The 25,672-nt window shown below is 44.1% G+C and overlaps 1 protein-coding gene across 2 annotated transcripts in view; it reads left to right on the top strand.

Moving 5' to 3' along the window:
* The window catches only part of PTK2 (protein tyrosine kinase 2), a 202,758-nt gene that overhangs the window by 7,384 nt on the left and 169,702 nt on the right, over positions 1-25,672 (top strand). For both annotated transcript variants that reach the window (XM_065669026.1, XM_065669025.1), the window contains exon 2: positions 8,390-8,448. The gene's annotated coding sequence lies outside the window, so the exon portion shown is untranslated. The remainder of the gene's footprint in view (positions 1-8,389; positions 8,449-25,672) is intronic.

Here is a 25,672-nt window from a genome sequence, read left to right as displayed (position 1 = left end):
TTTAATCTCTTAAATTCCAGTTTTAATTGCATTGAAGATTTTTTTTTCATTGATTTTAATTGCATTGATTTGCAATTAATTACATTGATTTAATTGCATTGAATTTTGTGATGTTTTGAACTTGTTTTCCATCGCCAGCCTTTACTTGGGAGACCTTTATGTGCTGCAGACGTGGAAGGGGCTCTTGCTTGCAGTGAAGCTCTTGACAAATGTTACAAATGTCAGTTTCTGTTCTGGCCAGTGGTAACAGCACCGTTATAGGAATGCTGTTAATTAATGGTAAAAAAGGAATTCTGAGTTCTTATCAGGGCTCATTTTCTACTTGAGGCTTAAGCACTGAAATAGATGCTTCCGTATTCCAGTTGGTTTATTAGTTCTTTTAATTTTCACTAGAGTTTGTATAAGTCACAAAGCTGGCTGTTTTCTGTGCTAGTCCTGGTGCCTCAATGCTACAGCCTCTCTTCCTGTTTTGTTTAGTGCATTTTGAATTGTGGTGTTCAAATATCTGCTCAAAACAAACTTCTCAAGTCGCACAAGAGCGAAACTGGGATGTGCAGGTTATTGATTCATTGGTGCTCAGTTTGTGATTAACCTTGTTCTGCTGGTGCAGAGCTGTGCTGTAGCAAGGGGGTGAATACTTGGGAGTACCTGTTCTGTTCAGTACTGTTAGGATTTAGTTGGGATTTCAGTTTTGGGCACTACATGGAGAAGGGGTTTTCCTCTCTTGGATACTTTTAGTAGCAAAAGATACCCAAGAATGTGATGGGCGAGAACAGAAAACACGAAGATGTTAACTTTTCATCTCCTTGTAGTCTTCAGTTGCACAAATACATCAGGCTACTACAAGAGTGAAGAAAAAGGCTTATGGGGGCTAAACCAAGCAATAGTTGACTTAATAGGATGGAAAACTTGGATTGCTTCTTCGGGAGGAAGACTTCTAATGCTGAGAACAACAAACCATTGGAATACATTAGGGAGGGGGACTTTGTCACTGATGGTCTTTAAGAACAAATCAGATGTGTCAGAAAAGAAATGCTGTTGATCCCTGCCTCAGGGGTGGCACACTGGCAGTATGGCCTCTCGAGACCTCTGCAGCAGTGATTTTAGTGATGTGAACAGGTAAGAGAACGTGGGGTTGTTATTTTCAGGTGTATGCTGATAGTCAAAAAGTAGTCGACAGCAACTCCAGCAACTGTTTTCTCTGAGCTCTTGTAAGCAATTCCTCTCTGTTCTCTTCCTAGCTTTGCCTGGGACTGTGCAGCTCTGTTGTGAATCTGTTGCAGGCGGAGCAGCTTGTATTTTCTTTGGAATGCTGTTCGCAGTTACTGCTGTAAAGGGCATGGAGAGATGGTCGTTTTCGGTAAATGAAAGGGTCATGCTCTTGTTTGGAATCAGGTGTTACCTCGATGTGGCTTGAAAACCAGGTTGTGCTAAAGAGCAATATATACACCTACAAATTTAATGGAAGAAAACATGCAAGATGTATGTGCGTTAACTTCCTGTGCAAGAAAGTAGCCTTAGATGATGGCTTTTCTTATTCCTTTTGGTATCACCCTTTAATTAGTGGTATATTTTATTATCTATTAATAAACTGAGCTTTGCTTTCAGAGTAATAGGAACTTCTGGTGAATCTATACTTTTTGATACAATACTCTTTGATACAATAGTTTGTGTTTTGGTGTTGCACCAGTAGCTTCCTCATAATTGTAAATCCAATGAATCTGTTTTAAAGCAAGTCAGAGTGTTTTGTCATGGAAGAAGGAGTAAGTTACTCCTGAGACTGGGAAAGAGAATTAAGTAATCTTCCGTGACAGTGGGTATAGAACGGAGTGCATGGTTGTGCTCAGTACAGCCTCTGCTGGAAGCCGGTGTGGTGCCGCACCCTGCCTTTGAGATATTGAAAGTGAATAAACTCCTACATCTGAGAGCTTCTTAAACACTCGAAATTGAGAGGCAGAAGCTGCTGGAATTAGTGCTACATCTGAGTTTCCAGGCAGCCTTCAAGCTAAAAGGTGAAGCTAAGTGTACATCTATGCCATGTGTGTGAGCTTTTGTGAAGCTGCCTGCTTTGGTCTGGGAAACTAAAAGTCATTTACCCCCCCCCCCCCCCCCAACCCTATGGAGGCAAGGGGAAGCCTCCTCGTGTCATTTGTGTTAGACTGTTTAATCAGTTATTAAGCACCTGGTCAGACTGGACAGGAAATCTTCATTGTCAAGACGATGGGATAATTTCAGCTTTATATGGATTTCTTCTTTTGCGTTGACTTTGTAAACTGTGGGACTTCGTCCGGTAGTGAGATCTTCTCCAAGGAGGGGATAGCACTGTTGTTATATACCTTAGTGTGCATAAATTGTTTAGGACATATTCAATATCTGTGGGTGTCACAAAAAATCAATCCATTTCCAGAAGTGAATACTCCTTTCATTTTGCCCATGTATTTGATGGCACTGTTTAAAGATGAAATTTTAGAAGAGAAATGGGGGGAACAAAAAGCATAAAACATGTGCTTCTCCTGTGGGAATATTCTGAATTAGACTGAGTTTATTACTTGTATTTCTCGGGCTGTGGATGGAAATACAAAGAACAAAAAGCTCCTGTGAAACGTACTTGAAGGATGGAGTCAAAAGAAGGAGCAGGATATAACACCGAATGTGTTCCTGTTCTACTTTTTGCCCAGAGTTCATGTCAATATTTAATTGTTGCAAGAAATCATACAATGGTTTGAGTTGAAAAGAACTTAAAATCATTTTGTTCCAAACCCCCTTTAGCACTAAATCCAGCTTTAGTACTTGGGATTTCATTCCCTTATTTATGAAGATATGTTGCCTCTGTGAAATTACGAAACCACCACGTGGCTTTCTTTAGATTAGGCACCTTTAGAAGGTGGTGTGCAGCATACATAGATGTTGAATTCCCAGAATGGGGCTTTAGATGAAGTGAAAGTTTAGTTGTATTATACGCTACAAGCCCCTGGTTCTTCAGCCTTTGTACAAGGGTGTGAGTTCCTTTGTGTGATGGCAGTTGTGCTGGTCTCATGCTGGTTCAGTTCTTTCAACAGCTACTTCTGTGCCTTGCTCTCCTTTCAGCAAAAGAGGAGAGGGAATTCTTAAAGACAGTGTATCATTGGCTTAGTTTTACAACTGAGTCAGCTTTTACTTCTCTTAAAGGCAAACAGAACCTTTAAACTGTTTCATAATCAGAAACACAGGAGTTTCCCTTGCTAGGAAACAGGTTCTGGAGTTTAATGTGTTTATTTCTATGGCCTTTTGAAGATAAATGGGATTTGCATTAAAGTGTTTTCTTTTGTTCTGTTGAAATAGGTCCTGAACTACAGTATTCCCGGGGGAGTGGGAACATTGGTCGTATTATAGCAAGCAGCAGATCACAGACTGGAACTATGCAACTGAACTGCAGCAAGTTGTGAAAATAAAAGTATATAAACCACATTTGCTTTAATACCTGACTCCTGAAGTTGATAGGAGTAAAATTAAGCAAGACCTTGTGGGTGCTGAGTCAAGGTTGGTGTTAGAAAGGCAAGATGAAATTAGTGAGTCTTGAAAAGGATTTGAAACACAGGATGAAATGGGGAGGGGGAAACCAGGTGCCCATGTGCATATAAAGTGAGTACTTAATGCACAGCTGTCACTTGAAATATAATAGGGTTTTGGACTGAGTCTGTGTTACAGCAGTTTTATGTTGAACTTGTGTTGTTAAATCTTTCTTTATAGCTGATTTTGTTCAGTGGCTTTCACAAATAAGGGGTGATTGTATGTGTGGGCTCCTTTAGTTTGTGTTTCTAATACTATGCAGATTTGAGATCTTATTGAGGTTTGCCCTTTTTTCCACACTTAGGTTATAACAATGCGGTTAAAAGTTTCTGTACAACTGGTGGTGGGGCTGATGGTGGCCAGGTGGGTGTGTTCTGTGGTGATGTGCTTAGGTTCTGTGTTGTCTAGTGAGTATCTTCCAAATTCTAGTGACTGTCTTCCATGTTCTTCTGCTATCCAAGTCACTAAGATGAAGTTAAGATGAAGTTAGTACTTGTACACCAGTTATAGAATCATAGAATCATAGAATAGTTAGGGTTGGAAAGGACCTCAAGATCATCTAGTTCCAACCCCCCTGCCATGGACAGGGACACGTCACACTAAACCAAACTGCTTACCAACTAAAACCAACTTATCCCAAACTGCTAATGGTTTCAACGCTACTAAATCTTCATAGCATTGTGTCCCTTCAAATAGTGCCTTGGAGTTGGTAACTTGGCTGTTCTGGAACTTCTGCTGAAGGCCATGGGTCAGTTGTTCTCTGGGCTGTGTATATTCTTCTATATAGGTTTCTTCTTGGTGCTGCTGCTGGAAGTGCTCCAAGCAGGTCCATCTCCTCATTGTTCAAGGTGAGGAGCTGTGTGTGTACAGTTCTTCACACAAGATGCAGGAGAGTGTCTGAAAACCTGTGTGTACAAGTAGCAGCAGCAATAACAAGGCAGGTAACACGGTTATAATTCTGTCTCATCTCTGGTTGTCGTGGCTTAAGCCCAAGAAAATATTACTTGTGTCTAGGAATTGCTGTTCCTTCCCTGCACTGGCAGAGCTCTTGGAAGTCTTTCCTGTCTACCATGATCCTCTGTGGAGCTTTCCTGTGACTGTGGTGCCAGAGGGGCATCGTTAGAGACCAGATCCGATAATGTTAAATGCTTTGTAAGCATATAGATGTTGCATTGCACCAAATTTGCTTTGCTGCTGCAGATCAGATGTAGGAGAGGGAAATGAAACAAGAATTGAAATGGAGGATCTGGGAGAGGGTTAGGAGAGGAATAGGTGAGGAGTAAATGAATGGAGTGATAAGAGCAGAGAGGAGGAATGCTCTTGAACATAATTCAGGAGGTGTTATTTAAAGGTAGCTGAAACCAGTGAAGCTGAGGAACAAGCTTCACAGCTAGAAGATATTATAATAGTTTTATCTTGGATACTTGGCTTATGTCTTCAGTGATGTGGTGGATGAAGAAGTCAGACTGGAGAGGAAGTAGGATTATACTGGGAGACTTCAAATTTCAGACACCTTCTGTGGAGGTTTAGATCTACAAGGAATGTGCTCTATCTCCTAATTGAAAACCAGGCAGGATTATGCATGCTTTTTAAGAGGAAAATAAGAGAGTCATAAAAGTGAGTAACAAAAGCAAAGGAAGCAAATAAGACTGGGCCAGATGGATGACTTGCAGCCAGTTGGGGAAAGCTGAAAAAGAATAGTTTTCCACTACCAAAATCGTGTTAACATTAAATGTTTTCAAATTAATGAAAACCTTTTCCTTGTTGGAGAAAGGTAGAGAGATTTCAAAACCTATGGAAAGTTGTTGGGTGTTTTTCCCAGGGTGCACATGTATATATGTATTTATTGTGGAGAAACTAATTTACAAGAGATCAATTCTTTTTCCTGCAGAAAATGGAAATAAAAGCACAATATTTTACCTAACCCAAACCACTTCTTAAGTTCAGGCTCCTTTTGACCGCTTTGGGAGCTTTCAGCATTTGTCCCTATTAGGTTGAGACTAATTGATGCTTTAAGAAGTCTTACAACTGGTCAGACTAAAGTGTAGGAGAGTCCTTGTCACTGCTTCCTCAGTAGTGGATGAATGAAATGGATCAGTGACTAATCTGTGAAAGTGAATCTTGGTAAGACTGGCCTGGAAATGGCTGTCAGTGCAGGGGAGATGGGAGGATGCTGTGCTCTGATCATCTCTGACTGCATTACTCATGTAGTAGCTAATGACCAAAAGAGAGGCCCTTTATCAGTACTTCAGGGTTGCCACCCAACATCACATCACAGTACTGTGTTTGTACACTGAGTTTACAAACATGGGTAGTTCCCTTGAAAAGCAGTAGGATAACTTGTGTGGAAAATGTAGCATTATTGATGCTTAAGCATTTGGATAGCATTTTTCTAGTATATGGTTCATTTTGGATGTCGGATGTAAGTCCCATGGTATCACACAATTACTTTAACAAATGCTTTAAGGGTGCTATTGACGTAACTTCCCATAGGAGGGAAAGGTCATTACTATCGGCCTTGGGAATTAAAGACAACTTTTGCTGTATCAGGAAACATCTTTAATTGAATCAATAACTGCTCATGCTTCTAAATCTGAGAAGTGGTCTCAGGAGTGATTTCCGTTTTCATAGAACGGTTTGAGTTGGAAGGGACATTAAAGCTCACCCAGTTCCAAACCCCTGCCACAGGCAGGGACACCTTCCACTAGAAGCAGCTTGCTCCAAGCCCCTGTGTCCAACCTGGCCTTGAACACTGCCAGGGATGGGGCAGCCACAGCTTCTCTGGGCACCCTGTGCCAATGCCTCAGCACCCTCACAGGGAAGAACTTCTTTCCTATATCTCATCTAAATCTCCCCTCTGGCAGGTTAAAGCCATTCCCCTTGGCCTGTCCCTACAGGCCCTTGTCCAAAGCCCCTCTCCAGGTTTCCTGCAGCCCCTTTAGGCACTGGAGCTGCTCTCAGGTCTCCCTTTAAGGAACCTCCTGTTGTCCAGGCTGCCCCAGCCCAGCTCTCTCAGCCTGGCTCCAGAGCAGAGCTGCTCCAGCCCTTGCAGCATCTCCGTGGCCTCCTCTGCACTCGCTCCAACAGCTCCATGTCCCTCTTGTGCTGCTGCCCCAGAGCACAGCAGAGGGGCAGGATCCCCTCCCTGAGCTGCTGCTCACGCTCTGGGGGTGCAGCCCAGCACATTGGGGGGGTGGGAGGGGTGGAGTGGTGCGCTGTTCTGGGCTCAAGCACACACTGAAGCCGGGTTATGGGGAGCTTCTCATTGACCAACACCCCCAGGTCTTTCCCCTGAGGGCTGCTTTCAATCCAGCCTCTGCTCAGCCTGTGCTTCCGCTTAGCATTGCCTTGACCCATGTTCAGGACCTTGCACTTGGCACTGTTGAACTTCATGAGGCTGGCAGTGGTCACCTCTCAAGCCCATCCAGTACCCTCTGAATGGTATCGCTTCCCTCCCATGTGTCAAGCACACCATGCAGCTCAGTGTCCTCAGCAGGCTCGCTGAGGACTTTTCATAAAGGGCTCTTCCTGGTGTCATTCCCATTGTGTGAAGGCACCAATGATGAACAGATTGTTCCAAATCATGACTGATAATTCCATAGAAAATATTCAGAGCAGACATGGTTCTGGGGAGGGCTGTTGTTGGCCCCTCACTCTGATAGATGTAATGGGGCAGTTGGCTGACTCAACAGATAACATGTTAACTTCAGCATCAGTATTCCGAGGCAGTGCCAGGCCTCTTGTGTGCCACCAAAAAGGCACTTCAGGTTCTCAATGGTAGTTTCCCCTGTGGTGTGGATGGGTGTTTCAGGTGAGTGTCTGGCTTCTTTCTGTGACTTTCATCTACAAATGTTTTTCAGTTTCTGACAGCCTTTAAAACGGTCTCCATGGTTTATTTAAACTTTTCCGTGTACTTATCTCATCACATTCCCGTGTGGAAATCTGTAGATGGCCTTTGTGGGAAAACCTGAAGTAGCCGAAGTGAATGAAGGTTCAGAAGCAGTTCTTAAACATTGATTTCTGAGTGCTTAACACGTAAGCTTGAGCTTTCTGCTCGTACTGCCTTTGTCCCTGTGGTATGTATCTGTTAGAGAGGCAAAAGCAAATCTAGCCAGTGAAGTAGCCAACCTGCCTCTGTAGGTAACTTAGCACTGGAGTTCTTTCAGGTTCATCGGTTCCTTTAAGAACAGCCCCACAACTCTTTCTGGATAGTGTGCTCTGTGTGTGTGCGGAGCTACATCTGTCTATATTTGTTACTTCAGCTAAAAACTGGCTTGGCTGTCCTCTGATGCACGTACCCGGAGGAAATAAATGCTTTTCACTCGTTCCTCCCACATGCCTTTTGTTTTCCTCCAGGGAAGCGCTTTCTAATTCTAGCCCTGGATGCTGCTCATGTTTTGAATCATGCATCAGGGTTTTCAGCACTCGCTGAATTGTTCTTGCCATTAAATGTATGTGAACTATATTAAAGGTCCACTTCAGAGTCATCCGTTAACCCATCCCCTTCTCCAAAATCCCAAACCCATATAGCCTGTGGAATTGTTGGTTTACTGTGATGGGACTTGCAGGGTTTGTGGGGTATCTGCTTGAGTTCACAGTAAGCTTGTGGCTTCATTCATGGGTTTTTATTCTGCTCATCTGCATTTGTTGGTTTTAGCCCTAAGGACTTCCAGCTAAATCATCTTCCCTTGTAAAGAAGGTTACGTGGTGCAGCTCATTGCTTTGGGAGGTTATCTGGTCTGCATATTAAGGATATCAGTTATTTGCTTGTAAGTCTGATGCGTATTTGACTACTTTGGTCAGGAAAATGCCCTAATCAAGTCTAAATGTTTCATTTCAGATTTCATGTTTCACCCTGTGTTGAGCGCCTGCTGCTGAGAGCTGGAAAGGCAACTTAAGGTATGTGGAAGAGCTAGGATCTTACTTTAACACAGGGTTTTATTCTGGGTAGAATGGCTGTAGTTGAGGCATTTTGCTTGTTTTTCTCTTGTAATTATTGTTGAGAAGCCTCATTTTTAAACAGTGGGTGTTGAACAAGAATTTCTTTTGTTTTTCTTCTTGAGCTTCCCAGAGGTGGTCTGGCTCTGACTGCCCATTCACTGATGGGGACTTTTCATAAGAGCAGGTAGGGATAGGGTAAAGGGGAATGGCTTTAAACTGAAAGAGGGGAGACTGAGATTACATATGGAGAAGAAGATCTTCTCTTTGAGGGTGCTAAGGTGCTGGCACAGAGTGCCCAGAGAAGCTGTGGCTGCCCCATCCCTGGCAGTGTTCAAGGCCAGGTTGAACGGGGCTTGGAGCACCCTGCTCTAGTGGAAAGTGTCCCTGTCCGTGGCAGGGGGTTGGAAGTGGATGAGCTTTAAGGTCCCTTGCAACCCAAACCATTCTATGGTTCATGGCACTTCTGTTCAGCCTGAAGGGTACAGACATGGGTAGACCTGTGCAGGAAGGAACTTGCTGTGTATGGGGGGAATTTGTAAGGTGTTTTCTGACCTATTAAACTGCTTGGCTGGAAATTGTCTGGCCAGACTGATGTGGTGGCTTTGGAGTGATCTGTCAGTTATTTTCTATCCTCGTGTTCCGTTTTCTGCAGTACATAAAGATTTGTCTTAAGCAATATCTTTGCTGTAGGGATGCTTTGCCTGACCTTAAGTAGTTCAGCTATTAGCAGGAGTAGAGAAGTCGGGTAACCACAGTATTACAGGAATCTGCTTGTGTTGTGGTTTTGATTCCTTGTGACCCCCTTCCTCAGGGTGAATGGTTATGTTTGCAAACTTTAGTTTCCTACTTCACTATACTTGGTATTTCTGACTTCTGCTTTTATTGCTGCTGACATACATGGATGTTTGGAATATTCTTTCATTTCAGTGTGCATAAACCACTTTGGATCTCCCCCCCTCCTCCCCACCTTTTCTGGTTTGTAGGTGTGAGTTTCCCTACAGCCTTTCTTGTTGGTGGTTTGGGAGCCTATATTGTGTTACTGTTGCTTAAGCTTTGGCAGGTAATAACATTCATTTTGTACTACTTCAGGAGTGCTTTTGCATCTAGATATAGAACCGTATCACTTCGAAACAAAGGAGATGTGGCTGTTCTGCGTTTTATGTGGACAAGGCCACTAGTGAGATTTCAGGCTGTTACCTTGCATCTCAGCTTCAGAGTATTGCCTCTCCAGGATCTCTCCTTGTTTTCACATAAACGAAATAGCAGAGGGTCACTTGGTGTCTCCTGACTATCTCTGTTTGCAGGGGAAGATGTCTTTATTCTTAAGTAGCTTTTTTGCTTCTTACTTCAGGAGTGCTCTGGATCTTAGTCAGCTTTTCATCAACTTCACATTTCATGTTTATGGTGACTAATTGCTTCTCCTTTCTCATTTCTCCTTTTCCGGTATTGGATGATGTTTGTTTGTATTTCTTTTTTCCCAAGATACTCCGTGTACTTTCGCCACTCTGAGGAATCAGTGGAGTAGTTAAAAAATAGTAGATTTCAGTGTTATCACTTCAAATGGGAAATGACCAAAACACTTCAAAGTGAACAAAAAAGCACCAATTTTTATCAAGACTAAAATGGTAGCCTTTAGTATCCTGTAAATTCTGAATTGAGTCATGGAAACACAGGAATTTCAAAGGTATTTTCTGAACATGGAAGACCGGTAGCATGGGAAACAGAAAACAGGAGGGGGACACAAACCAGGGCTCCCCTTATTTCTAGAATCGTAGACTGGTTTGGGTTAGGAAGAACCGTAAGACCATCCAGTTCCAACCCCCTGCCATGGGCAGGGACACGTCACACTAGACCATGGCACCCAAGGCTCTGTCCAGCCTGGCCTTGAACACTGCCAGGGATGGAGCATTCACCAATTCTCTGGGCACCCTGTGCCAGTGCCTCAGCACCCTCACAGTAGAGAACTTCTTCCTTATATCCAACCTGAACTTCCCCTGTTTCAGTTGGAACCCATCACCCCTTGTCCTGTCACTACAGTCCCTGACAAAGAGTCCCTCCCCAGCATCCCTATAGGCCCCCTTCAGATACTGGAAGCTGCTCTGAGGTCTCCATGCAGCCTTCTCTTCTCCAGGCTGAACAGCCCCAACTTTCTCAACCTGTCTCCATATAGGAGGTGCTCCACTCCCTGGTCATCGTCATGGCCTTCTCAGGACTTGCTCCAACAGTTCCCTGTCCTTATGTTGAGGACGCCAGATCTGCACACAGTGCTCCAAGTGGGATCTCTGTTTAGTTTATTGTATATAAAAGTCGACAAATCAGATCTCTGATTTGAGGATGGTTTTTACACTTCCTTTCATTTTGATTGACCTTTCTGAAGGAACAGATCTGACTATTGTGATGTCCTGGGTAAAAAGCACATGTTGTATGTGGTGTGACCTGAAGCATTTTGTTCTTTGGGATACATGGCTTGGAACAGGCAGAAGTGAGTCATATCCTGGTAAAATCATGGCAACAAAGTATGTATTAGTTTGTTAGGTAAATACTTTGCAGTACCTTCCTAGATAAGACTTGCTGGAAACCCAGCCTTGTGAGCATCCAGGCTGGGGAATAATAGTGGCAAGTAAGAAACAGCAAAAGCTGGTGCATGTAAATTGTGAATACTTCTGACTTGTCAGGTTTACGTTGAAGTGTGTGTGTTTTCTGGCTGGGGATTTGGTGGAAGGAGGAGATTAGTGCTATTTACTTTTCAAATTTCCTATTATATATGCAAATACTGGAATGATGGTTCCAGTGGAAATGGCAGAACAATGTGGTGAATCTCTTGCTTATCATCTTGCTTCTAAGCTGTTACTGGAAGCCTTATGTTCATATTGCAAATATATAAGCTCATGCTGTCATGAGACCTCACCTGGAGCATTGTGTGCAGTTCTGGTGTCCTCAACATAAAAAGGACATGGAACTGCTGGAACAAGTCCAGAGGAGGCCACAAGGATGATCAGGGGACTGGAGCACCTCCTGTATGAAGACAGGCTGAGAAAGCTGGGGCTGTTCAGCCTGGAGAAGAGAAGGCTGCGTGGGGACCTCAGAGCAGCTTCCAGTACCTGAAGGGGGCCTATAGGGATGCTGGGGAGGGACTCTTCATCAGGGACTGTAGTGACAGGAGAAGGGGTAACGGGTTAAAACTTAAAACAGGGGAAGTTTAGATAGGGTATAAGGAAGAAGTTCTTTACTGTGAGGGTGGTGAGGCACTGGAGTGGGTTGCCCAGAGAAGCTGTGAATGCTCCATCCCTGGCAGTGTTCAAGGCCAGGTTGGACAGAGCCTTGGGTGGGTTGGTTTAGTGTGAGGTGTCCCTGCCCATGGCAAGGGGGTTGGAACTGGATGATCTTAAGGTCCTTTCCAACCCTAACTGTTCTATGATTCTGTGATAGTCTTTTCATTACATGATCACTTACTTTGTTCCACAGAACCACCGCCTTGTTTGGTACCAAAAATGCACTTTCTGTTCACTGCACCTTCTCTTGCAGGATGGATGTTTCCTGTTCAGTCTGCCACAGTCGTTCTGGCTTTACCTATTCACCTTACGCTGTTTTTAGTGTTTATATTGGATGGAGTCACAGAACTTAGGATCAGAGGTTTCAGTTTGAGGTCCCTGCGCAGACGTGCCTTTTTTGTTCTTGTAACACTACACTCAGAGCAGATCTCTGTGATTTGAATAGACCTGAAAATACTTTGCAGTTATGCATTTAACCCCCCGGGTAAATACACGTGAAAGAGGAAAGCGTGGTGACTGTGGCAGATGTGACTAAATGATTCTGCCAGCATCATCCACAAACACAGGATGTGTAGATGACACTCAACTGCTTCAGCTCATAAAGTCTACTTGCTAATGGTAGTTACTTTCATTACCTGGTCACAAATGGTGTTCTACATGGCAAAGTATTGGGTCAGTTCTAATGTCTTCATCAGTGATCTGGATGAGGGGATTGTGTGCATACTTATGACACCAAGTTGGGTTGGGGAGTTGATCTTCTTGAGGGTAGGAAGGTTCTGCAGAGGGATTTGGACAGGCTGGATCTGTGTGTATCAGCACCACTGCGGCAGCAGGTCCAGGGCAGTGATCATCCTCCTGTACTGGACACTGGTGAGGCTTCACCTTGAATCCTGTGTTCAGCTCTGGGCCCCTCACTACAAGAGAGACATTGAGGTGCTGGAGTGGGGCCAGAGAAGGGCAACAGAGCTGGTGCAGGGCCTGGAGCACAAGTGGGATGGGGAACGGCTGAGGGACCTGGGTGTTTAGGCTGGAGAAGAGAAGGCTCAGGGGGGACCTTATTGCTCCCTACAAGTGCCTGACAGGAGGATGGAGCCAGGAGGGGCTGGGTTCTGCTCCCAGGGAACAAGGGATGGGACAAGAGGAAACGGCCTCAAGCTGCACCAGGGCAGGTTTAGATGGAGCTGAGGAACAATTCCTGCCCCAAAGGGTGCTCAGGCATTGGAACAGGCTGCCCGGGGCAGTGACGGAGTCACCATCCCTGGAGGCATTTCAAAGATGTGTAGATGTGACACTTAAGGCCATGGTTTAGTGGTGGACTTGGTAGTGCCGGGTTAACAGTGGGACTCAATTATCTTACAGGTCTTTTCCAACCTAAACAATTCTGTGGTTATTTCTTAGTGAACGTAGAAGGTGTATCCATAGGGAGGGATTATGAGCAGCAGTCTCTTTAGCTTTATAATTCCGATTTATTCCTCAGGCCAGTCCTTATGCATTGAGTTGGTGCAGGGTTTCTGTAGGTAAGAGCACATGTAATTGTGTGGGTATTTATGGTGTGGTTTGAGATGCCAACCTGCTGTTGGCAGTAGGTGGTACCAACACTTCCACCCACAGAGCAGCTTCCAAAAGATGTTTGCAGGGGACATCAGCTGCTTTCCAACTTCATGGCTTTATTTCAGTTGAAATTGCGCTAGTATTTGAGCAAGCTTGTATCCAGCATGGCACTCTTAAAAGGATGGCAAATCCATAAATTAATGTTCCTTTTATCTCTTACAGTAGGAAACTTTTCCCTAATGAAACACGATCATTTCATGTTTTCTGTATGTTTCGAATGTTGTGTGTTTAATCTTGTTTTGATACATTTTCCTTTCTTGCTCCAAAATCTCTCTCAAACGGTTTCACTTTGCACTTAAAACTATTGAGAAAGCCACTCTCAAGTGTCCCGGCGATGAACGTGTTGCTTCTGGCCACTGACACCTCTGTGCTTACAGCTCCTCCTGGCTTCTGAAAGGGGAATTCCTCTGAGCTTATCTGCTTTATTATGGTGGACTTCTGGGTGTTGGAGGAGGATTTGCTTTTGCACCAAGGTTATGGTAAAGTTCAACTTCTTCCTAGCAGATTGGGCTCACAAGTGTGAGTTCACCAGTGGCACATGCAGAACATGCTTCTCTTCTCTCTGCTGGGGTCTTGCTGCAAAGGGCTCTGTGCTCCATCTGTGCTGGCAGGATTGCCAGGCTCTGAAAGCGCTGAGCTTCAGTGTGCTGAACGAACACAAACTGTGCCATGTGGTGCTAAGGCCTTTCTGAACTCTGGCCTGGCCTTTGCTCAGCAAAGCTGCTGTTTCTCAGCCCGTCCCCTGAGCAACTGTTGTCTTTTACACAGAACTAAGTGAGCTAAGGAAGTCAGTTCTGGTGCTTGTGATACTGGCTCATCCCTCAGTGGAGTTTAATGAAACCTCAGCCTGTCTGGGTTGTGTTGGAATCTGTTACAGAGATGTAGAATGAAGGAGGGTTTTAATCTTAGCTCTGGAGGTGCCAAAGGTCTTCTGTACACCAAAACAAGTTATTTGTTTTGGGTTCCAGCCCTTCTGGTAAATATGAATAGGGAAATAGAAAGCAGAAAACCAAGTTTGACTCAGTAAATAGTACCCCTTTGTAATATGCCTCGGGTGGATCTGTGTTAGCACATTCTGCTCGTGCCAGGAGTAGCCTTGTGATGCTGCTGCTACTTTCCAAGCTGTTTAACTTGCAGATTTCTGAATCATTGACTTGGTTAAATACCCATGAAGCTTTTCCCCGTTGTCAGGGCATCAGCTTTTACGTTGCGGCATTGTTTCAGCTTGGAAACACGGAGACCTTTTTGCAGAACCCATTCTTCTTGTCTTGGGGCAACTCATTCTTTCCTTCACCACAGCCCTGCAGACACAAACCTGTTCAGGTTTGTGCAACCAGGCCGACATGTTCAAATCAGAGTAAATCTCATCTTTCAAGTCAGGCATGCCTAGGCATGTTTCTTTAACTGTTATGGTGGTAGGCTTGTATTTATAGCCATAATGAAGGTGGATGCAACCCATTTTATTGGTCTGAAAAGCAAAGCTAACTCTGTCTCCCTGTGGATGTTCTGTTCCATCCCACTCCTGTGTTTATCACTTCTCTAAAAATAGACCCAGAGCTTTTGGGAGTGCAGGGCTGTATCTGCAGTGAAGCTTTTGCTGTGGCTCTGTTTCAGTGAGAACACTTATTCACTGGTCGTATAGAATCATCCTTTGATCCTGTGCTTTGGTTAGTGGGTTAAGATCTCTACTGCTTGTTGTTTGCTGCAGGAGATGCACAGGACTTTATAACACAGGCCTAGGAAAGTATCTAAAAGCAGCAGGATGTTCTGGATTGCTCACCAAGATGAGTTTTATATACAGTAATTGATGATAATGTGCTCCTCGCTGCTAGGTGGTAGACTTCTGAACTCTATAGCATGTCCAGACTTAAAACACTTCATGAATCAATTCCACGTCAGCCTTGCACCTTGGCAGGTGTGTTACCTTCCCGCTTGTAAAAAGAGAACTTGAAGAGAATCTTCTGAGAGCATCAAAGAGACCAACACTGAAACCAGACCATAACCTTTTCAAGGCTTGGAAAGGTCAATTTTTACCTGTTAGGCTTCCTGTTATCCTTTGTGGTAGTGTTTATTGGGGTAGCATCTCGAGTTGTGGCTGTAGACCAGGTTGTAATGGGTGTCCTTGTAAGAAAAAGAATATCGGTGGATACACATGTACCGATGAGTGAACACTGTGGAAGAATATTGCCCAGTTTGATAGGCAGCAGGAGCACAAGTGACCACCCAGGGGCTGCTGAGGTTGGTTTGTGTGTAAAAGGAAGATGTGGGTTATTTCCTGGCAGACATTCATGAAGAGCTTCCTCTGAGGAGAAGCAGGCTTGAGTGTGCTTCCTGAAATGTGTTTTAATAAGCAGGGCCTGAGATGCAGGAATCTCACTTCTCAGGAAATTCAGGGCTTATAAATACTGTGCTGTGCTCACAACAGGACCCGATATTCTAGTTTAACCCTTACCAGCGTTGTAAGAAGTGACAAATTACTTGTCTCCCTTATGTTTGGCACCCCCTGTTCACAATCCCCGCACTTTTCCTGTTCTCTCAATAGCCTCAATGGTTCTTGTTCACTTTGGATTCACTAAAACCTGGAATTTCCGTGGTGGTATTATCTTACTGGGAATCTCATGTCATGTCTGCAGGGTTGGTTATCCTGATGTAGCTGGTGGAAATCGTGTGATACGTTATTAGAAGCCTCTGCTGTAACATCTTTCCTTCTCATGTGCCTATTGTTACATATGTAATAGTATCATAGAATCACAGAATAGTTAGGGTTGGAAAGGACCTTAAGATCATCCAGTTCCAACCCCCCTGCCATGGGCAGGGACAACTCAAACTAAATCATCCCACCCAAGGCTTCATCCAGCCTGGCCTTGAACACTGCCAGGGATGGAGCACCCACAACCTCCCTGGGCAACCCATTCCAGTGTCTCACCACCCTAACAGGAAAGAATTTCCTCCTTATATCCAATCTAAACTTCCCCTATTTAAGTTTTAACCCATTACCCCTTGTCCTGTCACTACAGTCCCTGATGAAGAGTCCCTCCCCAGCATCCCTATAGGCCCCCTTCAAGTACTGGAAGGCTGCTCTGAGGTTTCCACGCAGCCTTCTCTTCTCCAGGCTGAACAGCCCCAACTTCCTCAACCTTATCACATAAATAATTTATAAACTATAATTTCTATAGCTTTGATTTATATATTATACATTTGTAAAGTGTTATGTGTGTATGTGTTATTACATATAGATATTTATATGTGAACAACCAGAATAAATCCTTTCAAGTTGGCCCGACTCTCCTACGACACCTTAATATTCACACTTTACCCATCAAGAATTAATATCTACATTATGTGTAGATGCTTGTAGAGAACTTCATTTGCTTATTATTTTACTTCTTTGGGACCTTGAGTTGCATAAGTCTTCCTAATGCATCCTAACTCTTTAAATGCTAATTTCTTTTGAAACTATGGAAATTTTGGGAAAAATACTGTGTTTTCATGTGCTTGAATTGCATTAAATCCATTTGTAGCAGCAGGAAGTGGCAGAAATAATGGTTTATTCTTTTTCTCATGTTCTGTACTGCCCAGGCATGCTGCTGTGAAGTAGGTACTATCAGGAGTGATGTGACTTCTGTTGTTTCGGGTAGCTATGACTCAGTTCCAGTCTTTCCTGTGGTAATAAGTAAAGCAGGCAACTTGATTTCCCTGGGTAAGATTCTGGACACATGCAGCTTGAACAGTGCCTCCCTCATAAGGAGGTTGAAGAAGACAGGAGAAGGCAATAAGAGCCTCTAACTGCACCCATAAATGAATGCATTAACTGAGATACAATGCTTTGTAGCAGCAGGGAGCCTGATAGCCCGGCAGAAGTTATGAATTGCTGTTCTAGGTACCACTGAAATCCATGGAATGTATATTGTAACCCAGCTCTCAGCTGTATTGTGGAAGGTGCAGTCTTTAAATTAAGAGTCCCATTAAATAAAAGGTCATGTCTTATTTTAGTAAAATAGTATTTAGAATGTGGAAAGAATAAAGGGCACTTACAAAGTCATGGATGTCAACAGGGCTCCAAGTTGGGCATTCCAGGTTATTTTTGTATGTACTGTAAGCAGGTGGTTGTGTTGTCATTCCTCTCTTTGAGGATCAGTCTACTCAGCTGAACTTTCAGGATAGGGCTATAAAAGCTTGGCAAAAATGTGGTGGGTATTAAGGCCCAAAGGAATTGGGGCAGCTGTAATCATGGAATTCTTCCTTGATTCTAGCTGATCTGTACAAGAGCAATATCTTAAAGGAATGGCAGGGTTTTTAATAGGATAATACTCAGTATATTTTAATTTTCTCCCGTTTCTGGAAGTCTTTTCCTGTTGCTTTGCCAGTTGTAATATTCCTGGGAGTCTGATCCATATTGTATCCGTATTGTGTTTTAAGCAGAACAATTCAGGTTGTACTCCTCTGCCCTTAATATATGCTGACTCCTGCAAATCACTTTACATCTAAATTTGAGTTGGAGTCGATTTATGGTGGTGAATAATTAATCCTTCTTTGATACCTTAAACATTCCTGAGCACAGGATGTATTTGTTACCCGCCTGAGCCTTGTGCATCTGTCCCTATAGCTAAATCCCAAACAGATCTGACCCTAAATGATGATGGTGGTTAAGCAATGAACCTTTGCATCATTTGGGGGTGGGTTGATGTTGGGTTAATTTGGGTTTTAGTCTTAGATGGATGGAAGCAGTTGATGAATAGGCTGTCTGGTGATGGTGGTGAAATGTGGGCTTCAGTTCAGAGCTTTCCTGTTCATAAGGCTTGAAGAGAAGCCAAACCAAAGCTACCTGGAAGATTATGTGTGTATAAGCATCTGTATGTGGTGTGAAACTTCCACCAGTTACTTTTCTGCTTTTTAAAGGAAAAGAACAAGAGTTAGAGCTTTACTAAATCCAGGCATCAAGAGACATAAAAATCACGGAATGCTGATGCTGGCACAAGGAATTAGTATTTTTGATGTTGCTTTTGGTAACAAACACTTGGCTTTGGTGAAAAATGCAACTGTCCCTTTGGAAAGGAGGAAAAATGATGTAAGGAAAAGAATAAGTTACATTGCTTTGTACACTGATAGTCTCTGTATCCGTAGCGATGCCAGCAGGAAACCCGCACAGAATGCAGCACTGTGCTAACTATAACAGCAGTGTGAGTAATACGGGTCAGAAAATGCTAGTTTGGCTTTTCTAACTTAAACTTCCACTTGAAGGTATCCTCCTGCAGTGAAAATCTGTGGTGGGCAGAGCATCACAGCTTTGAGAATAGCTGAAATGCACTGTGGAGTTAATTCTTCCTTTAGCATCGAATCCTTTTCTAAGGAAAGCAAGTTGTGCATCCCCTAATTCTTGGTGGGCAAAGTGTGAGTACTAAGGAGGGGAGGGAGAGTTGCCTTCAATCAGAAGGCTCATCTGTTTTGAAGTACCAGACTAAGTAATCCCTTCCTTCAAATTCCTCACCTGGTTTATATCTTTAAAGGAAATATATAATCCCTAAATTTGGATCCGAACTGTAGAATATTTTAGTCAGGAAACAGATCTGTGTCATTTGGGTGAGTTGGGTAGAGTTCTTGCTGTAGTAGAAGGGGAGACTTTAGAGCAGCCTTCAAGTCCCTAAAAGGGCACCTACAAGGAACCTGGAGGTGGACTTTTTATAGGTACAGGGTAAAATGGAATGGCTTTAACCTGCCAGAGGGGACACTGAGATGAGCTCTTAGGCAGAAGCTCTTCCCTGTGAGGGTGCTGAGGCGCTGGCAGAGGGTGCCCAGAGAAGCTGTGGCTGCCCCATCCCTGGCAGTGCTCAAGGCCAGGTTGGACACAGGGGCTTGGAGCAACCTGCTCCAGTGGAAGGTGTCCCTGCCTGTGGCAGGGGGTTGGAACTGGATGAGCTTTCAGGTCCTTTCCAACCCAGACCAGTCTGAGATTCTATAACCAGTTATAGCTGTAGAAGATTATAGAAACTGAACAAGAGTCTTGTTGCCTTTGGGGATATAGACCTATTATTTTTCTCAGTCTCCTTAAGTGGCACTAATGCAGGATTTCTGCAGATTGTCACATTTCAGTTAATATTATGTCAGTTAGTACGTTTTCTCTATAGCTGGTCTGATGACTGATTGAGGTCATACGTGGTCTGCTGAGGAAATCCTGGTACCTTTGTGTTTTCTGACCTCCCTGTTCTCTTGTATGGTCAAAACCACCTCAAGTGTGTTTTGAAGCAAGGACTTGTCTTGATTTGTCCACCCTAACTCAGATTTCTGAAGACTGCAGAAGCTGGAAGGAGGGAAGCAGCAGTCAGAGCTGTGAGCAGCACTAGGACAAGGAGAGCTCTCCAAGCCTACAGTATTCCCTGTTTTAGAAAGAAATGTGGGAAAATTTCGTTTTAGGTTATGTGAATCATGGGACATACTTGACATTTGTAGCTTAAATGGGGTGGTTGTTCCTGAATTTTGTTAAAAGCAGGAGATATTAATCAGAACTACATTAAAATATTCACAGTATGTAATTGCTGGGGCTGTTGGTATTTATTTCACTTTGTGGTTCATAATCTGAGCACTTTGCCCATACTTCAGTGACATTTTGAATTCCTACACTGACTGCAAATGAAATGCTGAGCTGTGAAGCTTCAAGACACTTGTGAGTTGTGGTAGACTGATCTTGTACATGATCATGAGCACATGCGGGTTCTGGAAGCAAGTCTGGATTACAAATTAGTGCATGTTTTATATGTGTGGTTCACATATTTAAACCAATTTCATGATCTTGAGACTTGCTGTGTTTGCTGTTCGAGTAACTCTGGCACGCTTGTAAGTATGAAGGGAAATAAGAATAGAAAACAATAAGGAATAAGCTGCTGCTGTCAAGTTGGCTAACGTGAAAGTAATCTTGCTTGCCTGTAAGATACTTGGCAATTCCACACTCCCCATTCGCGCTGTCCATCTCATGGCATTGTTTCCCAAAAACCCCAGTCACACCTAAATTTCTTTGGAGTCTTTGGTCCTAAATGTCAGTATTTATCCATATTTCTTGAATGAGAGGGTTTTGTCCTTACACATAAATAGTTGTGGCTATTGTATGAGGCCATGTGAGTTATCTTTAATATTTCATGCTACTTGAAAGCATTAGGGTGGGTGTTCATTTAGTTCATGTTACAATTGATTGTTTCATTTGGATGATGTACCCATCTTTGAAGGGTGTTGTCTTACAAATGCCACGTGATGGCACTCAAGATGATCAGCTCCATCAGCTTCCCTGTGCTGAGGTCAGGCTCCACAGATCCTTCTTCCTCCTTCTTCACCTTTGCTCACCTCCAGTCAACTGGGGCCTCCCTGGTTCACCAGGACTGCTGGTAAGTGATGGGAAGTAGCTCCATGAACACTTCCACCAGCTCCCTCAACACCCTTGCATGGATCCCATCTGGCTTCTTGGACTTGTGCGTGTCTCAGTGGTGTAGCGGGTCGCTCACTGTTTTCCTTTGGATTATGAGGGCTTCATTCTGCTCTGAGTCGTACAGCTCAGGGCTGAAAAGAAAGGCAGGAAGAGACTTCTTCCTAGGCCTTGTAGTGATGGAACAGAGGCAATGGTTTTAGACTCAGAGGGTAGATTTAGATTAGATCTAAGGAAGAAATTGGATCACACTCCCTGTGTGGGTGCTGAGGCGCTGGCACAGGGTGCCCAGAGAAGCTGTGGCTGCCCCGTCCCTGGCAGTGTTCAAGGCCAGGTTGGACACAGGGGCTTGGAGCAAGCTGCTCTAGTGGAAGGGGTCCCTGCCCATGACGGGGACTTGGAACTGGGTGAGCTTTAAGGTCCCTTCCAACACAAACCATTCCCTGATTCACTGATTCCAGCCTTGCTGAGTTACTGGGGAATGCTTTAAGTCACTAACAGACCTAATCCAGGTATGAAAAGTTAGTGCTCTGCCTTTCTGGAGGTCAGAGTTGCCCTGTTTACCCCACATTCTTCTAGAGGATTCTTGTGGATTTTCTTAACTACAGAAATGGAGCCACACTCCAAAGGTGTCCTTCTGGCCTTGTGACTTTTGTCACTGCTCTGTAAGTCAGGAACTGGGAAAAAGGAGATAAATCAACTTTAAATGGTGTTCATGTGGCACCAACGTTAACATCCTGTCATTTAGGTTGTAAAAGAATTCTTCCTATGGTTTGCTCTATGCTTTCAGCATCCTGTTATTAAGAACTTGGGCATTTCTTGTTCTGCGGGGCTGCAGCAGTCAAAGTAGGAATTACTTGTACTGCAGTTCCATGACATGTTAGCATAAGCTGTCTGAAATTCCTTTGTACTGTCACAAATGCTTAGGTTGCAGAATGACAAATCTGAGCTGTACCAGAGCTGCCACTGGAACAAGCACACACTCCAGTGCTTTAACGTGATCTCTTGATGCAGATTAGCAAGGATCTCTGTGGTCAGAAGTCCCTGAGATAGCAACACCCTTGTGCAGTAGCTGGAGAATTTTGTGCCAGAATTCCTTTAACATTTGATGTTGGAAAACTGGATAAAGTTTTTCATTCGAGCTTTAAGCCATTTTCTTATTCATGCTTGAATTCTAATGATTGTTTTGAGGGTGATTTTTAGGATACATTCACCAGCAATTTGGAGAGGCAAGAAAGGGATCATGATGAACGGTTGTTTCAATATATTGATCAATTTGAATTTTCAATAAGCATTGTATATGTATTCTGCATGGGAGATAAAAGATATTATGTGCTGGGAGTGCCTGACACTTCATAGTTAATACATTGAAAGCTACATCACAGTGTAATTAAAAAACACTATCTTCATGTTACTGAGGTTGAGACTGTGAAACAGCTGTCAGTTCAGCTGTAGCTAATCACAGAATGGTTTGGGTTGGAAGGGACCTTAAGATCATCCGGTTCCAACCCCCTGCCATGAGCACACCTTGCACTAGACCATGTCACCCAAGGCTCTGTCCATCCTGGCCCTTCACCAGCTCTGTTGCCCTTCCCCAGCTCTGTTGCCCTTCCCCAGGCCCACTCCAGCACCTCAGTGTCTCTCTCGTAGTGAAGGGCCCAGAACTGAACACAGGATTTGAGATGCAGCCTCAGCAGTGCCCGGTATAGGGGGACAGTCACTGCCCTGTCCTGCTGCTGCACTGGTGCTGATACAGGCCAGGATGCTGTTGGCTTTATTGGCCATCTGGGCTCAAGCTCGTATTCAGCAGCCGTTGTTCAGCACCCCCAGGTCTTTTTCTGCTGAGCAGCTTTTATTAGAGCTTTAACACGCTGTAGTACCTAAATACTTATCAGTATAACCTAAGTCTAGGTTAGTAAGGAACTTAGTGGTTTTTAGCAAAGAAAGATCTGAGCATGTTTGTGGGCAGCATTCCCTCAGGATTCCTTTCCTGCTGCTGCCCTTTAGATTGGCTGGTTCATTATTTGTGAGGAAAATGGATTTGACAGCCCTGAAGACAGAAGCGTTCATTGCACATACAAATAGCGCTATCATGCCACAGCCTCAGCCCTGGGCTGACAGGAGATGATTCTTGGAGCATCAGCTCCAGTCTTACCCCAGGACTGTTTGGGCTGACTAGTAGACATGTTTCCTGTAATGTGTGTTAGCTTCTCACTTCAACCCACTCTGTATGGACCTCCAAACATTCTGACACAGCAATGTCCCGTCAGTGCCTTGGGTATTGTGTGGATAATCTAAATAGTTTGAATCAAACCTTAATACATTTTGGGTAGGATTGTAAGCTGCTTCTTACCTTGTCTTAGACAGCAGGGACCTGAACCTGAAATGCATTTGGGTCCAACCAGTGCTTATCCAACCTGGTTTTAGCCAGAATCAAATGGAGAATTGTATTTGCTCTCTTTGTTCTATCTCCCTGGTGTCCGTGGAGTGTGTCAGCATTGTATGAAAGGATATGTCATAGAATCATAGAATAGTTAGGGTTGGAAAGGACCTTAAGATCATCCAGTTCCAACCCCCCTGCCATGAGCAGAAACACCTCACACTAAACCATCTCACCCAAGGCTCTGTCCAGCCTGGCCTTGAACACTGCCAGGGATGGAGCATTCACAACTTCCTTGGACAGCCTGTTCCAGTGCCTCACCACCCTCACAGTAAAGAACTTCTTCCTTATATCCAATCTAAACTTCCCCTGTTTCAGTTTTAACCCGTTACTCCTTGTCCTGTCACTACAGTCCCTGATGAAGAATCCCCCCCCAGCGTCCCTATAGGCCCCCTTCAGGTACTGGAAGGCTGCTATGAGGTCTCCATGCAGCCTTCTCTTCTCCAGGCTGAACAGCCCCAACTTCCTCAGCCTGTCTTCATACGGGAGGTGCTCCAGTCCCTGATCATCCTCGTGGCCTCCTCTGGACTTGTTCCAGCAGTTCCATGTCCTTTTTATGTTGAGGACACCAGAACTGCACACAATGCTCCATAGTTGAGATTTGACTTTAAATGCCGCAGTCATGGCTTGTGTAGGAGGCACAACTTGGGTTAGCTGCTGAGGAGGCAATTGCAGTGGTAACTAAAACCCACAGCTCCTCGACACAGTATTGAGTCTACAGAATGTGGAGTTTATAAAGCACATCTAATGTTTATCTGCCACTTCGCATGTTGTGAATCTTAAATCTTTGTGTTTTTGGTGGTCTTAATCTCTTTCATGCCAGAGGCAGAGAGAAATAATGCTTTCAGTTTTGTCAAATTAGCTTTTTACTGCACATTAAATTGGTTAAGTAGAGCAGCAGATTAAAGCAAAAAATACTGTCTTAAATTGCAGTTCAGGGATGATAGGATCTTAATGATGCCACGCTGAGGTTTTTCAGTGATCTAAGAATCTATTAATCATACATCCCAACGCTACTGCCTTAGAAACACACTATTTGACTTGCTCACTTTGCTCATGTGAGTAATGGTGGTGGTTGGAAGTCACAGCAGACAGAACGTGGAGGCTGCATGTGTGTTGTGCTCTGTCAGGCCAACTGGGTTTCCTGTTTGATCATGTTCTTGCAGAGAACAGATATGTTGGAGGTTTTCCTTTTACACCAGCTCCACTGTCTATTGAGAGCTGTGCTCTGACGGCTACATGACAGAAGCAATTAGGAGGAGAGAGCCTTGTGCTGTGTATTGGAACTCTCCTGTCTGCACTCTTGTTCCCCCACTGCCCCCTTTTTCCCCTTTGTAATCGAGTTCTTGTCGGTTGTCTCCTGGTTTCTGTGTCCTGGAGGATGTGTGTGGTTTTCTGCTGCTGGTTTTTCTGCCCGTGGTGCTTCCCCCACCTCACTTGTCATCTTTTTTGCTGTCTTAATCCACCCTCTGTCTCTTTCCCATCTGGAAACCTGCATGAAAGGGGGCAGAGAAGCAGAGGAGAAGCTGGGGGAAAGATTTTTCTCTATTTCTGCTGGTGCATCTGCCTTGGGGTGGGGAGGAGGAAACTGCTAACACAAGTGATGCTATCATGAAACACAGGAAGAAAAAATTATGCCTATTTAGACAACTGTATCATATATAGCTCTATAACAACTCTCTTCATAGAAACATAGCAGCAACCAGGTTGGAAAAACCCTTTAAGATCATCAAGTCCAACATTTATCCCAGCACTGCCAAGGCCACCACTAGCACATGTCACTAAGGGCATCTGCACGGTTTTGAACACTTCCAGGGGTGGCGATTCCACCACTTCCAATGCCTGATCAGCCTTCAGGGAAGAAATTTTTCCTCATATCCTGTTTAAACCTCCCTTTCTTTGCCCTTTCCTGAGTTGTTGTCTATTATTTGCTGTCCCTAAATTCCTATTTAAGACCCTGAGTTAGGCTCTGTGTCTTAGAATCATAGAATCATAGAATAGTTAGGGTTGGAAAGGACCTCAAGATCATCCAGTTCCAACCCACCTGCCATGGGCAGGGACACCTCACACTAAACCATGTCACACAAGGCTTCATCCAATCTGGCCTTGAACACTGCCAGGGATGGAGCACTCACAACCTCCCTGGGCAACCCATTCCAGTGCCTCACCACCCTAACAGGAAAGAATTTCCTCCTTATATCCAATCTAAACTTCCCCTGGTTAAGTTTTAACCCATTACCCCTTGTCCTGTCACTACAGTCCCTGATGAAGAGTCCCTCCCCAGCATCCCTATAGGCCCCCTTCAGGTACTGGAAGGCTGCTCTGAGGTCTCCACGCAGCCTTCTCTTCTCCAGGCTGAACAGCCCCAACTTCCTCAGCCTAATGCTTACGTATCCTTGGGTGAAGATAGAAATATAAATGTTAGGTTTTATTTCGTTACTGATTCTC

The sequence above is a fragment of the Lathamus discolor genome, chromosome 2 (assembly GCF_037157495.1).
Source record: "Lathamus discolor isolate bLatDis1 chromosome 2, bLatDis1.hap1, whole genome shotgun sequence".
NCBI classification, from domain to species: domain Eukaryota; kingdom Metazoa; phylum Chordata; class Aves; order Psittaciformes; family Psittacidae; genus Lathamus; species Lathamus discolor.
Note: the sequence above shows the minus strand (reverse complement) of the source record. Positions and strands in the feature narration are given on the sequence as shown.